This window comes from Ambystoma mexicanum, chromosome 3q, assembly GCF_040938575.1.
Source record: "Ambystoma mexicanum isolate Mex_15411 chromosome 3q, UKY_AmexF1_1, whole genome shotgun sequence".
Taxonomy (NCBI): Eukaryota; Metazoa; Chordata; class Amphibia; order Caudata; family Ambystomatidae; genus Ambystoma; species Ambystoma mexicanum.
The window spans coordinates 1,226,129,450-1,226,146,751 of NC_090926.1; the positions used below are offsets into that span (position 1 = coordinate 1,226,129,450).

The following is a 17,302-nucleotide window of genomic DNA, read 5'->3' on the forward strand; positions in this document are numbered from 1 at the left end:
TATCCTTCTGCAACACCTGAATGTGAGTGTAAGTGAGACTTTACTCCCTCAGGCTAACCAGGCAGTGTATCCTTCTGCAACACTTGAATCAGAGAGATAGTGAGACTTTACTCCCTCAGGCTAAGCAGGCAGTGTATCCTTTAGCAACACCTGAATGTGCGTGATAGTGAGAATCTACTCCTTCAGATTAACCAGGCAGTGTATCCTTCTGCAACACCTGAATGTGAGTGATAGTGATACTTTACTCCCTCGGGCTAACCAGGCAGTGTATCCTTCTGCAAAACCTGAATGTGGGTGATAGTGAGACTTTACTCCCTCGGGCTAACCAGGCAGTGTATCCTTCAGCAACACCTGAATGTGAGTGATAGTGAGACTTTACTCCCTCAGGCTAACCAGGCAGTGTGTACTTCTGCAACACCTGAATGTGAGTGATAGTGAGATTTTACTCCCTCATACTAGCCAGCCAGTGTATCCTTCTAGAACACCTGAATGTGAGTGTTAGTGAGACTTTACTCCCTCATGCTAACCAGCCAGTGTATCCTTCTAGAACACCTGAATGTGAGTGATATTGAGACTTTACTCCCTAGGGCTAACCGGGCAGTGTATACTCCTGCAACACCTGAATGTGCGTGATAGTGAGACTTTCCTCCCTCAGGTTAACCACTCAGTGAGAATGTGTGTGATAGTGAGACTTTACTTCCTCATACTAACCGCCCAGTGTATCCTTCTAGAACACCTCAATGTGAGTGATAGTGAGACTTTACTCCCTCAGGCTAACCAGGCAGTGTATACTTCTGCAACACCTGAATGTGCGTGATAGTGAGACTTTACTCCCTCAGGTTAACCACTCGGTGTGAATGTGCATGATAGTGGGACTTTACTCCCTCATACTAGCCAGCCAGTGTATCCTTCTAGAACACCTCAATGTGAGTGATAGAGATGTGACTCCCTCCAACTAACCAGCCAGTGTATCCTTCATGAACACCTGAATGTGGGTAATAGTGAGACTTTACTCCCTCGGGCTAACCAGGCAGTGTATCCTTCTAGAACACCTGAATGCAAGTGATATAGACTTTACTCCCTCAGACTAACCAGCCAGTGTATCCTTCTAGAACACCCGAATGTGTGTGATAGTGAGACTGTACTCCCTCTGGCTAACCAGGCAGTGTATCCTTCCAGAACACCTGAATGTGTGTGATAGTGAGACTGTACTCCCTCAGGCTAACCAGGCAGTGTATCCTTCAGCAACACCTGAATGTGAGTGATAGTGAGACTTTACTCCCTCAGGCTAACCAGGCAGTGTGTACTTCTGCAACACCTGAATGTGAGTGATAGTGAGATTTTACTCCCTCATACTAGCCAGCCAGTGTATCCTTCTAGAACACCTGAATGTGAGTGATAGTGAGACTTTACTCCCTCATGCTAACCAGCCAGTGTATCCTTCTAGAACACCTGAATGTGAGTGATAGTGAGACTTTACTCCCTAAGGCTAACCGGGCAGTGTATACTCCTGCAACACCTGAATGTGTGTGATAGTGAGACTTTCCTCCCTCAGGTTAACCACTCAGTGAGAATGTGTGTGATAGTGAGACTTTACTCCCTCATACTAACCGCCCAGTGTATCCTTCTAGAACACCTCAATGTGAGTGATAGTGAGACTTTACTCCCTCAGGCTAACCAGGCAGTGTATACTTCTGCAACACCTGAATGTGCGTGATAGTGAGACTTTACTCCCTCAGGTTAACCACTCAGTGTGAATGTGCATGATAGTGGGACTTTACTCCCTCATACTAGCCAGCCAGTGTATCCTTCTAGAACACCTCAATGTGAGTGATAGAGATGTTACTCCCTCCAACTAACCAGCCAGTGTATCCTTCATGAATACCTGAATGTGGGTAATAGTGAGACTTTACTCCCTCAGGCTAACCAGGCAGTGTATCCTTCTAGAACACCTGAATGCAAGTGATATAGACTTTACTCCCTCAGGCTAACCAGCCAGTGTATCCTTCTAGAACACCCGAATGTGTGTGATAGTGAGACTGTACTCCCTCTGGCTAACCAGGCAGTGTATCCTTCCAGAACACCTGAATGTGTGTGATAGTGAGACTGTACTCCCTCAGGCTAACCAGGCAGTGTATCCTTCCAGAACACCTGAATTTGAGTGATAGTCAGACTTTACTCCCTCAGGCTAACCAGGCACTGTATCCTTCTAGAACACCTGAATGTGAGTGATAGTGAGACTTTACTCCCTCAGGTTAACCAGGCAGTGTATCCTTCTCCAACACCTGAATGTGAATGTTAGTGAGACTTTACTCCATCAGATGAGCCAGGCAGTGTATACTTCTGCAACACCTGAATGTGAGTGTAAGTGAGACTTTACTCCCTCAGGCTAACCAGGCAGTGTATCCTTCTGCAACACCTGAATCAGAGAGATAGTGAGACTTTACTCCCTCAGGCTAACCAGGCAGTGTATCCTTCTGCAACACTTGAATGTGAGTGATAGTGAGACTTTACTCCCTCAGGATAAGCAGGCAGTGTATCCTTTAGCAACACCTGAATTTGCGTGATAGTGAGAATCTACTCCCTCAGATTAACCAGGCAGTGTATCCTTCAGCAACACCTGAATTTGAGTGATAGTGAGACTTTACTCCCTCGGGGTAACCAGGCAGTGTATCCTTCTGCAACACCTGAATGTGAGTGATAGTGAGACTTTACTCCCTCTGGCTAACGAGGCAGTGTATCCTTCTGCAACACCTGAATGTGAATGATAGTGAGACTTTACTCCCTCAGGCTAATCAGGCAGTGTATGGTTCTGCAACACCTGAATGTGAGTGATAGTAAGACTTTACTCCCTCAGGCTAACCAGGCAGTGTGTACTTCTGCAACACCTGAATGTGAGCGATAGTGAGACTTTACTCCCTCAGGTTAACCAGGCAGTGTATCCTTCTGCAACACCTGAATGTGAGCGATAGTGAGACTTTACTCCCTCAGGTTAACCAGGCAGTGTATCCTTCTGCAACACCTGAATGTGCGCGATAGTGAGACTTTACTCCCTCAGACTAACCAGGCAGTGTATCCTTCTGCAACATCTGAATGTGAGTGATAGTGAGACTTTACTCCCTCAGGCTAACCAGGCAGTGTATCCTTCTGCAACACCTGAATGTGAGTCATAGTGAGACTTTACTCCCTCAGGGTAACCAGGCAGTGTATCCTTCTGCAACACCTGAATGTGAGTGATAGTCAGACTTTATTCCCTCAGGCTAACCAGGCAGTGTATCTTTCTAGAACACCTGAATGTGAGTGATAGTGAGACTTTACTCCCTCATGCTTATCAGCCAGTGTTCCCTTCTAGAACACCTGGATGTGAGTGATAGTGAGACTTTACTCCCTCATGCTAACCAGCCAGTGTATCCTTCTAGAACACCTGAATGTGAGTGATAGTGAAACTTTATCCCTCAGGCTAACCAGGCAGTGTGTACTTCTGCAACACCTGAATGTGAGTGATAGTGAGACTTTACTCCCTCGGGCTAACCAGGCAATGTATCCTTCTGCAACACCTGAATGTGAGTGATAGTGAGACTTTACTCCCTCGGGCTAACCAGGCAGTGTGTCCTTCTGCAACACCTGAATGTGAGTGATAGTGAGACTTTACTCCCTCAGGCTAACCAGGCAGTGTGTACTTCTGCAACACCTGAATGTGAGTGATAGTGAGACTTTACTCCCTCAGGCTAACCAGGCAATGTATCCTTCTGCAACACCTGAATGTGAGTGATAGTCAGACTTTATTCCCTCAGGCTAACCAGGCAGTGTATCTTTCTAGAACACCTGAATGTGAGTGATAGTGAGACTTTACTCCCTCATGCTAACCAGCCAGTGTTCCCTTCTAGAACACCTGGATGTGAGTGATAGTGAGACTTTACTCCCTCATGCTAACCAGCCAGTGTATCCTTCTAGAACACCTGAATGTGAGTGATAGTGAAACTTTATCCCTCAGGCTAACCAGGCAGTGTGTACTTCTGCAACACCTGAATGTGAGTGATAGTGAGACTTTACTCCCTCAGGCTAACCAGGCAGTATGTACTTCTGCAACACCTGAATGTGAGTGATAGTGAGACTTTACTCCCTCGGGCTAACCAGGCAATGTATCCTTCTGCAACACCTGAATGTGAGTGATAGTGAGACTTTACTCCCTCGGGCTAACCAGGCAATGTATCCTTCTGCAACACCTGAATGTGAGGGTTGGTCTGCTCGCTCAGGTTGGCCAGGAAATGCAACTGTCTCAGATACCTGCATGTGAGTGTTAGTGTGAGTCAGTCCCTCGGGGTGGTCAGGCAGTGTAACCGTGTGTGACACCTGAGTGTGAATGTTAGTGTGAGTCAGTCTCTCAGGGTGGTCTGGCAATGCAACGGTTTAAGATACCTGAATGCGAGTGTTAGTGTGAGTTTACTCCCCCAGGGTGGTCAGGCGGTGCACCCTTCAGTGACACCTGAGTGTGAGCGTCCGTGTGTTCCCTCAAGGTTGTTGCGTTGTGCATCACTTCCACTAGACTGGAGGGGTTGTCGGACGTGGTGTTGACACCTTCCACAGCACTACAGTCTGGTTGTTGGTGCGGGCTAGTGGTCAACCCTTGGAGTGGTCGGGTCTGTGCCAGTGTGAGCTTCACGCACAGTCACTTTAAACAAAGGCGAAACTCATAACGTGAGGAGCAGGGACCAGTATATAATTACTGGTGCACTGCAGAGCGGTGCACACCCCACCGCCCTCCCTGCCCCACGCCCCCCCTCCCACCCCTACTCGCAAGGCCCCTCAGCATCTCATGTCGTACCTGAGCCTTCAGCAGTGCACCTGGAGCCCGGAGTAGGGTCCTGGAGCGAGGTGGTGACCCAGTCAGCGCGAGAGCATCCAAGAGGCGACACTGACCCAGGAAGCAGAACCAGGAGGTGCAGAAGAGATGGAAGCTCAGGTGAACCTGCAGGTCCAGGAAGGGGTGGCACCAAAGGCTGATGGACCCGGATGCAGGGCCAGGATGTAGATGCAAGACCCGGATGAAAGCAAAGGATGGTGAGCTAGGATGCAGGGCCAGGATGCACATGCAAGACCAGGGTGCTGAACCAGGATGCAGGGCCAGGATGCAGATGCAAGACCAGGATGAAACTAGAGTATGTTCAGCCAGGATACAGAGCCAGGTTGTACATGCAAGACCAGGGTTCTGGACCAGGATGCAGGGCTAGGATGCAGATGCAAGACCAGGGTGCTGGATAAAGGATGCAGGCCAGGGTGCAGATGCAAGACCAGGGCGCTGGACAAAGGATGCAGGCCAGGATACAGATGCAAGACCAGGGCGCTGGACCAGGATGTAGGGTCAGAATGTAGATGCAAGCCCAGGAAGAAGGCAGAGGATGTTCAGCCAGGATGCAGGGCCAGGATGTAGATGCAAGACCAGGGCGCTGGACCAGGATGCAGGGCCAGGATGTAGATGCAAGACCAGGGTTCTGGACCAGGATGCAGGGCCAGGATGCACATGCAAGACCAGGGTGCTGGGCCAGGATGTACGACAGGAATTAAGGGCTAGAGTACACTTCCAGGTACAAGACCAGAGCGTGGATGCTGAGCGCAGGGTTTAGGTCCACGGTGGACCTGCAGGTCCAGGAAAGGAAGTCCAAGCAGCAGGCTGCCCCAGGATGCGAGAAAGGGCTGTGACCAGGGTGAAGCGAGGGGGTGCTGGACTTGTACAGATCGGGCGGAAGGGAAGATGCGGGTGGGCCAGTGCGCGAGAAGAGGCGTTGCACCCGGAGGCTGGACCAGGATGCTGGAACGCGGCTGACGGACCAGTAAGCCGAGCCAGGAGGATGCACCAGCATGCAAGGCTTTGAGGCCCGGACCGGTGTGAGGGGCCAGGATGTGGCTGCGGATCCCGGGTGGTGACTGGGCTATGATGCTGGCCCCGTCTGCGCTCCCCTGCGCGCGCGGCAGCTGCTCCGCTTTCCAGGCAGCGCCGCCGTTTCCGCCGTAAGATGTGTGTTACTGGGTCAGCGCTGTTGCATAACCGCCTCTTAAGCGCTTTGTCACGCTTCCAGCGCTCTTTCCTTCTTTGGAGGGGGGCCGGAGGGGTGGAGGGCGGACCTGGCGCGCAGCCAGGGCGCAGCGGGAGAGGAGTACACACGGCACGTCACACATCTCCTGCACCGACAGAGCACAGAACATGCCCGCGGGCACAGGGCGGCAGGCACGCGTGCCCATTCAAGCCGGGGCCTCGCTGCGAGGCTCAGCTCCCTGGCCAGAAGGCTCAGTTATGCCCATTCCATCACTGGCCTCTCACAGGACGGGTCACCGGGGGTGGAGTGTGGCGTTAGTACTGCAGCCTCGCACCCAGTGCTTTAAGTGGCATAAGAAACGGGGAGGGGGAAGACAAAACAATAGAAGTAACACAATATTTGGGGGCATGGTCTAGAAACCACAACCAAAGAATCACAAGTAGCTAAAGGACCTTTAAAACATGTTTAATATGATAGGTTATTTATAACGCGCTCAGAGGTTTCTAAGCGCGGACCCGGGGATCGAACCTGTGGTGCTCTGTATCGTCTTGTCTCCGAGGGGAGCACGTTGCCCCTGAGCTATCCTCATAGCTCGGGCCTCTTTCTAAAAGGATCATGTTCTGCACTATAGAGGGACACGTGTGGAGCGTTCATAGCTTGAATGACAGCAAGCAACATTTATTTTACAAAGATACGTTAAATATATGGCGACTAATCAGCCATCAGAATAACAATGTTCCAATGTATAATCGACAGAAAATCAAAACAGTTCAGTGCAGGTTTCAGCCCCTCAATACCTTTGAAGCAAATCCATGATTCATATGTAATCATTTTTTCCAATCATTCTAATGGCAAGACTTTAATATTCTGTAGAAAAACTGTCTGAAACTGATGATGTGCTTCTAAACATGGGGTGATAGTGACATCTAGCGGACAACAGCAGTATTACCACTCATCATCTTTGTATCTACTTTAAGCATGTTGTGAAATCAAGTTCTGGACCCCCGGCAGACTCAAGAGAGATGTTTGTGAACTGCCGGGGCGAGCCCCAGAGACCATAGGCCCACTTGAAACCCTAATACGCCTTCAACGCTTGTCCTCTCAATATTGGCACCCCTCCGGGAAGGTGGGGTTCAGCCCATTAAACCTCTAGCCCTTGGCTGGAAAGCTTAGCTATGGAGGGGTGGGGACAGCTCAGTCTCCATACGCCTTCATTCAGTGCCTTATCGGCAAGCTCTGCCAAACTTGAGAGTGATGGCTGGGAGATTTTGGATTAATCATAGCCACTGGCATTGCTCAGGGCAATGCTCCACACCATCGATTCCCAGGCATCTGTGCCTCTGCAGAAAGACAAAACCAATGAACTGACTGACAATGGGAGGAGCCTAATTAATTTTGCCCCTGAAAGGCTGTCATTCAAGTTCCGGAAGCAACTCAAGACCTTCCTCTTCGCTCCCGATTTCTCTCTTCCTCTCCTCTGCTGATGACCCATCTGCTCCACACTCTGACCACCCCCTGAACTTGGGCCCGGGTCCCTGCATGTCCAGTTGCACCTCCCACTGCCTATTGGCTCCCCCAGCACTTGTGGTCTGTATCTGTAACCCTACAGTCCCTTCTCTCTGCACTTATGAGCTACTCGCTGGCTGCACTTTCTGATTACCTGCACTTCTCCCCGCCACCCCCGTTGGCACTTCTCCCCTTTCACTTCCCTGGACTTGTGAGATCTGAAGGTCGCTGTTTTGTCCTCCCTCTGTTTCCCCCTCGTCATGTCGCGCCAAGAAACACTTGGGTACAGGCGCGTTATAAACGCCGCATCATATCATATCATATCAAGGCTAGATTAGCGCTAAAGTCCACGTGGGCGCTATCACAACTGATTGCTGGCAACAGATTTGAGCCCATATGCACACTGGTGGCATAGAGAATAACAATGTAATATCTATACCAGTAGGAAGGAAGCACTTACCAGGCCACGGGGCTACATGAATAATCCTTCAGCTGGGTCTGTGGCTCAGTGGACTAATGCATCCACTACAGGGACCTGTGCTTCACCTCATGGCCACAGGTTCGAATCCCGGCAGGTCTACTCAGCACTTCATCCTTCCAAGGTCGATAAAAGGAGTACCATGTAGATTTTCCCAAGAGACACCGATCAGTCCATTTATTAGGCACCAATGGGTGGGGCACAGATGGAGCCATAGTCCTTCACAATTTGTGACACAGGTGTAAGGCAAAGTCAGCACAAGGTCAACTTGTACAGTCAGGGTGATGTGTTGACTCACAAGCATAAGGACAACGATGGGGTGTTTATATGTATAATGCACAAAATGACAGGAGGTCCATTTCCATCTGGCTTCTCACAGATGCAACTTCTCACTGAAGAAATGCTTATCAGTGAGATTGTGTGATGCCTTCAGGTGCACACACTTCTAAAACACAGACACAGGTGCATGCAGTGAAACCAGGCTTCATGCAATGGGGATACAGATCTGAAATGCATCTCTCACGCGTTGAATGATTTGCTAATTAAACAGGTAATCGCTACTTAGGCTAGAGCAAGCGGAAGGACTGGCGAAACAATAGGCGCATGCGCCAAATGGTGGCTGTTGGCTGGTTCATTCGTGTTGATATAATATGATTGATAATTATAACGCACTTAATACCCAGAGGTTTCTAAGCGTGGACCTGGGGATCGAGCCTGTGTTGCTCCACGTCGTCAAAACGAGCGCGTTGCCCCTGAGCTATCCTCCCGAGAAATCATTGAATTGGTTAGCTACGTATGGTTGCATGTACACAACTGAACTTGACTTAGTATTCGGATTACACCTATCGAACAAGTAAGATACCATCGCCATCTTTATTGGGAAGCTCTTGCTACTGAGCGCTCGACTGCCGGGAGATAAACCAGTTCATTGCAATCTCTTGATTGGCTGGTAGGGTCTTGCAGACCTCTCCCCACCCTGATGCAGACAGCATAGCCTAGTGTATTCACATCATTTCAAAAGGAAGTAGTGTTGGCGCTGCAACTCAGCAACACCCACACAGTTTCCCGTCTCTATTCTTTTTTGAAGAATTTTAATTTTTTGCAATAATCCTCTACCTTTAGTCGCTCCTGAGCCTTCCATTTTTCCAGTACTCTTGTCCCTGCCCCCGCTCCTCTTTTTCTTTTATCTTTGGGCTCATTTGCTGCCCTTCTCCGAACCAGAGGTATTTATGACAATAAAAGCAAGATTGGACTGCTGAGTGAACTGCAGTCTTTGGCAGTCACCCTTTCGTTTTGCTGGCTGAGTCTTTCTGCAGTGTTCACTGTGTTAGTGGTAGGACCCACTGTTCTTCCAATACAGCCCTTGGCCGCAGAGTGGACTGCAGTCTTTGGCAGTCACACTTTCGTTTTGCTGGCTGAGGCTGATATGATATGATAGGTTATTTATAACGCACTTAATACCCAGAGATTTCTAAGCGCGGACCGGGGATCGAACCTGTGTTGCTCCACATCGTCTTGCTTCCAAGGCGAACACGTTGCCCTTGAGCTATCCTCCCGAGACTATCTGTCTGCAGTGTTCACTGTGTTAGTGGGAGGACCCACTGTTCCTTCTAATACAGTGCTTGGGCGCGGAGCGGCCGCTGAGTGGACTGCTGAGTGAACTGTAGTCTTTGGCAGTCCGTGGCAGTTCGGGTGGTGGACGAAACCCCTGGCAGCCCACGCTGTACAGAAGTGGAGGCGCTTCTTCCAATCCCTAAACCCTTGTCGGTGAACGCGGTCGCCGTAGCGTGGGCACTCAGCGCCTTGCCTTCCCCCCCCCTTTATCCGCCCCTTCTCACCCCCCCCCCTCTCCTCATCAGTCATACCATGCAGGCGGTAATAAAATGGACACAACGCCAGTTTGGGTTGGAAGGTTAACATGCCTCAGCAGCTTTATTTGCATAAAGTCTTGGAGTTATCTTACAGGCGATCCGTAATTCACCGTCACCGATACACTATTCCGAGTGCGGCTACCTAGGGCTTCCCCCCCTCCCCCCCCCCCCAATCGTCCTCGTCCGGTGGACGCCTCGGATTGAGCCCGGCCCTGGCTATCCACCTCTCTCTACCCCGGCCGTTGTTGCAGTGAATTTTTTGTGCCCCCCAAAGGGGCGTTTCCCCCTGCCCCTTGCTAGGTCTTGTTGCGGGTGCCCGACCCCCCGCACACTTGCCCCGAGTCCTAATTCGGGCTCTAGCTAAAACCGGCAGCCACGCGGTGCCTCGCTAACGTACAGGTTCCTATACCGGCACCACCACAAGTGCCCTTACAATTTCCTATACCGGCACCGCCACAAGTGCCCTTACAATTTCCTATACCGGCACCACCACAAGTGCCCTTACAATTGATTTACGTATCCGTATTGGGCCGGCACCGCCCTCCGATGCCGTCCCCTACTTTCTGCCTGCCTAGTTGGCCGTCGCTTGCGACGCCCATCTAACCTTTTCTTACCAAACTCTAGTCAGCCCCCTCTACGCCTTCGCGTTGTTCCGGTTATAGTCATCCTAGTCCTACCCCCGCTATGCCAAACTCCCCACCTGGTCTCCCTCCTGTGTCCCCGAGCCCCCAGAACCATCGGAATTCCCTTTCACTCAAGGCGCCCCCCCCCTCCGATGGCACCTTAGCAGGTGTCCTCCCCCCCTTGGCTGGTGTCCTATCTCCTCCGGATACCGATTCCCTGTCCCTCGTACTATCTACCTTTCCCAACTGTCTCCCCCCATTCCCCCGGTCCCCTTATGCTGCGCCCCGCCAGGCCCCCTCTTTCCTGTCCTTGCTGGCCCTCCTTGTCCGAGCTCCCCCCGCCCCCGATGCTCCTACCTTTCTTCCTCCCTCCTCCAGCTCCCCCCCTCTTGCCCCTCCCCCTTCGTGATGACTTACCCCTGCTGTAATTTTTGTCCCGGTAGCATACCCCCCCGTATTCTCCTCTTGTTCCCCTCCAACCAGCTTCACTTGCTGCCCTCTTTTAGTTTGTTGTTCGTTCCCTCCCCCCCCCCCGCAATTTGGGTCTTGGAATTGCCTCCCAAGTCCCCTACATCCCTCCCCTTTTTCCCCAGGGCCTCCCCCAAGCCTATTGCTCTTGGGGCGCCGTGCATCTAAACTCTTGGCTGCTCGTTCCCCTGTGGGTCTGCTGGCAGTGCTTCGTAAAGGGATCGCAATGTAACTCCGCTGGGCGACCTGTAAAACAAAAGAGAACATTATTCGCATACTTTTTATCGGGAGGGTGGGTGGGAAAACGAACGCAGCTCCGGCGAGGCGGGAAACCGAGGGAGGATGTGTGAACGCTCACACAAGTCCGGGCTTTTATGCCCGACTTCTCCCCGGTTTCCCGCCCTACCCCCGAAGCTTTCGCGCCCTGCCGGGGGGCGGGCCCCGCCTTTTGTCATCTTCCGCCCCCCTGGCGCATTTTTCCTTACAGGCGTGGGGGGAGGGGAAGGGCGGCCTGTACCGCCCCCACTAAGGGGCGGCGCCCGCCATGCCAGCTTTCGCTGGCGCGTTCGCCCGCCGTAGCGTGGGCACTCAGCGCCTTGCCTCCCCCCCCCCTTTATCCGCCCCTTCTCACCCCCCCCCCCTCTCCTCATCAGTCATACCATGCAGGCGGTAATAAAATGGACACGACGCCAGTTTGGGTTGGAAGGTTAACATGCCTCAGCAGCTTTATTTGCATAAAGTCTTGGAGTTATCTTACAGGCGATCCGTAATTCACCGTCACCGATACACTATTCCGAGTGCGGCTACCTAGGGCTTCCCCCCCTCCCCCCCCCCCAATCGTCCTCGTCCGGTGGACGCCTCGGATTGAGCCCGGCCCTGGCTATCCACCTCTCTCTACCCCGGCCGTTGTTGCAGTGAATTTTTTGTGCCCCCCAAAGGGGCGTTTCCCCCTGCCCCTTGCTAGGTCTTGTTGCGGGTGCCCGACCCCCCGCACACTTGCCCCGAGTCCTAATTCGGGCTCTAGCTAAAACCGGCAGCCACGCGGTGCCTCGCTAACGTACAGGTTCCTATACCGGCACCACCACAAGTGCCCTTACAATTTCCTATACCGGCACCGCCACAAGTGCCCTTACAATTTCCTATACCGGCACCACCACAAGTGCCCTTACAATTGATTTACGTATCCGTATTGGGCCGGCACCGCCCTCCGATGCCGTCCCCTACTTTCTGCCTGCCTAGTTGGCCGTCGCTTGCGACGCCCATCTAACCTTTTCTTACCAAACTCTAGTCAGCCCCCTCTACGCCTTCGCGTTGTTCCGGTTATAGTCATCCTAGTCCTACCCCCGCTATGCCAAACTCCCCACCTGGTCTCCCTCCTGTGTCCCCGAGCCCCCAGAACCATCGGAATTCCCTTTCACTCAAGGCGCCCCCCCCCCCTCCGATGGCACCTTAGCAGGTGTCCTCCCCCCCTTGGCTGGTGTCCTATCTCCTCCGGATACCGATTCCCTGTCCCTCGTACTATCTACCTTTCCCAACTGTCTCCCCCCATTCCCCCGGTCCCCTTATGCTGCGCCCCGCCAGGCCCCCTCTTTCCTGTCCTTGCTGGCCCTCCTTGTCCGAGCTCCCCCCGCCCCCGATGCTCCTACCTTTCTTCCTCCCTCCTCCAGCTCCCCCCCTCTTGCCCCTCCCCCTTCGTGACGACTTACCCCTGCTGTAATTTTTGTCCCGGTAGCATACCCCCCCGTATTCTCCTCTTGTTCCCCTCCAACCAGCTTCACTTGCTGCCCTCTTTTAGTTTGTTGTTCGTTCCCTCCCCCCCCCGCAATTTGGGTCTTGGAATTGCCTCCCAAGTCCCCTACATCCCTCCCCTTTTTCCCCAGGGCCTCCCCCAAGCCTATTGCTCTTGGGGCGCCGTGCATCTAAACTCTTGGCTGCTCGTTCCCCTGTGGGTCTGCTGGCAGTGCTTTGTTTCAGGGATTGGCCTGTGATTCCTCCAAGACTCTCTGCTGGCTGCCGGCGGCAGAGAGTTCCCCCCACCCAGCTTGCTTCCAAAGGGCACTCCCTGTATTTTAATGGCTGACATCCTTGGAAGTGCCCCCCCCCCCCTCCTCAGGCCTCTCATACACATCCCGCATTTTGAAGTGCCGTCATCCATTCCAATGACATCAAAGCCGTGCCCACCTCGGACAGGTGGGTCCCGTCCCCTTCAAAATACCCTGGTACTTTTAACGTAATGAGGGGGTGTCGAATCCAAACCATCCCTCTGCCTTTCAGAAAACCGCCCATGCGATTATTTGTTTTGCGCCTTGCTTCTTCTATGGCGCCGTGGCGCAATGCCCCCTTCCACTCCTGTCTTGTGATTATCTCCGACCACATCACCTCCCCTGAACCCACTCCCCATCCTCTGGAGTAGGCTTCGCAATAGTTCCGACAAGTCCTTCCTTCCCTTTGTCACCAAATCATTGCCCCCTATGTGCAACAATACGATATCAGGCCAGGGGTGTATCCTTGCCGCCTGTTCCAAGGTTCCCCATACGGATGAGACCTTCAAGCCAGCCTTGGCGATCCAACTGATCTGTGTGTTCCGTAGGCCCAAGTTCCCATCCCTAAACGCCCGCCGTGCTCTGGCCGCTGCACGGGCCACAAAGGAGTGCCCCACGACCCAAACCCTGGTGGCTTCTGTGGAGACATGACAGATCGAGTTAGCATATGCATACTGACTGGTGACCTTCCCCCCCTTTGCCGCCCTCGGCCCCCCCCCCGCGCCCCCCTTGGATCCTCCCATTAGCGCACGTATAACTTGTATTTATCCGATGCCCATCGCCCGATCCTCTTTACCATGTCCTCCCCCAGACCTTCCCTGCTGGCTGTTGTCGCTGCACCTATGCGAAATGAGTGAGTAGAATATAGCCCTGGATCCACCCCCGAACTTGCCAGGGTTCCCTCCAAGACCCGCCTGAACTGAAAATTGGTGAGGGGGGTGCGGTCCTTGTGTAGGAATAGATAACCCGGCTCCCCCCCCCTGATGGCGAAGTATGCCGTGGTGCATACCACAGGGCAAAAAGCCTCCTGTCCCAGTCTGGCTAATCGCAGTTCCCTTCCTTTGCCCTTCTGGTCTGTTTTTGAAATCCTGATGTTGACCGACAACCCCTCCCCAGTGTGGCTTACATCCCCCCATAGTAAGGCTCTGCTGCTTGAATCATTCTTGGCTTTGGCCACCAGTTCACTTATGCGCAGTGCGCCGAAAAAGGCCAGTGCGAAGCATGCCTTAAACATTATGCATTCGTAATGCGAGTAGCATACCCTTGAGGTTGCTGCCATCACCTTTTGTAACAGCTCAAAATCAATGGGTTTCCTTACGATGGAGGGGGGGGCCTTTGCCGTGACTGCCCCTGCCCTGTCCCAACCTTTCAAAGCAGCTCTCACTAGGAATCCTTTGGTCGGGTCCGGCTGGCCCGCCAGCTGGCTGTGAAACGCCACCGCGCTGAGATGACCCCCCAGCCACGATCTTGATTTCCCCGTCCCCTTTGCCCAAAGAACAAACCCATTCACCCTTTTTTCTAGATCTACTTCCTGCAAGTGCCTGGTGTGCAGCAGGAATGTCTCATAGTTAGCCTTGTATCTAGTCCACGTGCTCCCTGCTAGTGCTCTGGAGGCGAGCTTTCTCATTCCTTGACCCAACTCACTAACTGCCATAGTTCCTCGTTGAACGGAGTCATGATGGGCTGGGCCAGGCTGTGTACTTTCCGGAACTGTGTCATCTGTGAACGAGAAAGTGCATCAGCCGCTTTATTATCCACCCCCGGTACATGTCGTGCCTTAACGGGTGCATTAATCTCTAAGCATTTCCGAACCAAATGTCGTAATAAGCACAATGTTGCCGGGCATTTTGCCGAGTGCGTGTTGACTGCCTGCACCACAGCCAAATTGTCCGACCATACCACCAATCGTTTGTTGCGCAGCTCGTGCGACCAAATGTGCATAGCTGCCACGACTGGGAATAGCTCCAGCATGGTGATGTTTTTGCACCACCCTTTCCTCACCCATGCCCTTGGCCAGTTAGCCCTGCACCATTCCTTCCCCAATATTGCCCCGAATCCCACCCTACCTGCCGCATCCGTGAATAGCTGTAACTGCGCGCATGCTGTCCACGGTGCCTGCCATAGACTTACCCCGTTAAAACCTTTTAGAAATGCACGCCATACTTTGAGGTCCTCCCTAACCCCTGCCCCGAGGCGCACCTTGTGCCACCCTTTCTCATGCCTACCCGCTGCTGCCGCCAAGCGTCTTGCAAAGACTTTCCCAGCCGGTATAACCCTGGCGGCAAAGTTGAACTTCCCTACCAAAGACTGTATGTATTTTATGGATACCTTCTCCCCTTGTAGCGCCCCATCTATGTCGCTGATGAAATCCCTTATCTTGTCTGCCGGTAATCTGCATGTTCCCCCCACGGTGTCTATCTCTATTCCTAGATAGGTTAGCTTAGTGCAGGGTCCCTGCGTTTTGTCCCCCGCCAACGGTACCCCTAGTTCCTCCGATAGAGCCAAGAAGTTCTCGAGGAGTGCTGCGCAGATGTTTGTGCCCCCCCTTCCTATAAACAAGAAATCATCTAGATAGTGCGTTATCCCCCCCCTGCCCTCCTTTTTGGAGAGTGCCCATTCGAGGAAGGAGCTGAATGCTTCGAAGTATGCACATGATATGCTGCACCCCATAGGCATACATTTGTCGACGTATACCTGTCCCTCAAACTGGAAGCCTAGCAGGAAGAAGCTGTCTGGGTGAACCGGGAGCAACCTAAATGCTGCTTCTATGTCTACCTTTGCCATTAGTGCCCCTTTGCCTGCCGCCCGTGCTAGGCATATGGCCTGGTCAAAAGATGAATAAGTTACTGTGCATGCCTCCATGTCCAAACCGTCATTTACCGAGCACCCCTTGGGGTATGATAGATTGTGTATGAGGCGAAACTTCCCGGGTTCTTTCTTGGGTACTAGTCCCAATGGGGAAATGATGAGGTTGTCCAATGGGGGGCCCCGGTAGGGGCCTGCTACCCTTCCTAATTCAATCTCCTTGTTGATCTTTGCCCTGGCCACTACCGCCCCCTCTGAAATGGACTTTGCGTTGTTGGCTGTTCTGGCTCCCATGCGACCCTGGTAAGGGATGCGGAACCCCTCCAGGAACCCTTGAGCTAGCGTGTCCCTACCCAATGAGGCCGGGTACCTACCCGGCCATGTGAGCAGTTTGTCCACCTTGATGGGGGAAAAAACCTTGCTATTGAGGCCGTTCGCCGGCCCCCCTTGTACCCCCCCCTTTCGTACCCCCCTACCCCACCTTTACCCATGCTGCTTCTTGTGCCTGTTCCCGTAGACGTGCATGCCCATGTCCCCTCTCCTCTTGATGAATCAGTTCTCGAGGCACCTTCAAGAAAAATTGGTTTATTTTAGTATACATTGTAAGACGTGGCAACCCCCCGCATATATGATGGCACATTGCCCCATGACCCGGAAATATCCTTTCCCAGTCCATCCCAGTGCTCATTTTTGCGGGTCATTTGCAGCGGGCCTATTCCTGCACCAGCGCGCCGGGTGACCGTTGTGGCCACAGGCGGCGCAAGCATGCCTGAACTTGCAAGTAGCTCCCCAGTTGCAAACTCCTTCGTTGTAAAACCTACAAAATGGCTGTGGCCTGAGGGCCCCATTGATCAATCGGCCAGCACCTGCTGCTCTGGGGGTTCCTTCCAGGGCGGCCGACAGTACTGTGCCCGTGCTACCCCGGACCGGTTGTGTCCCCCAGCTGTTGGCCCATGCTGCCGTTTCCGTCCGGCCCTCTCTAGGTGCCGCCGGTCTGGGGGCCGTGCAGGGGCTATTCTGCCCTATCCCTTCTGCCAGGCGTGCTCCCCCCACCTCCGTCCAGGGATTGACGCGCCCTCCCGCCAGCATGATAGTCCCATCTGCTTGTTCTACTGTCCCACTGGAGGATTCCAACCAATCCTCCACCGACTTATGGTGCCATTTTAGCTTAGGGTCGTGTTCCATACGTAAGCTGAAACGCTGGTCCCTCAAGAACCATTCGTTTCCGCCCTGTTGGTTATATTCGTGTATCACACAAGCCCTGTATGCCATCAGGTGCGGGCCCATATCGGGGTCCTTCTGGTTGATGGTTTGGGACAATATCTTGAAAGCAGCGAGCCAGTTTTCCAGCGACTCCGCCGGCCGTACTCTTTTCCTGGCCTTGGCCAATTCCCTCCCTCCAGTTCCCCTCAGTGTGTCATTCCCTTTGGTTTCATGTTCAAGGAGTGACAAAATGTCGATGAACTTGCCTTCC

General features: G+C 52.9%; 1 protein-coding gene across 1 annotated transcript in view; it reads right to left on the reverse strand.

Moving 5' to 3' along the window:
* LOC138447788 (uncharacterized) overlaps window positions 1-6,021 on the reverse strand; it is a 125,507-nt gene extending 119,486 nt beyond the window's left edge. The window contains exon 1 of the mRNA XM_069604137.1: window positions 4,826-6,021. The gene's annotated coding sequence lies outside the window, so the exon portion shown is untranslated. The remainder of the gene's footprint in view (window positions 1-4,825) is intronic.
* Between the last annotated feature and the right edge of the window lie 11,281 nt (window positions 6,022-17,302).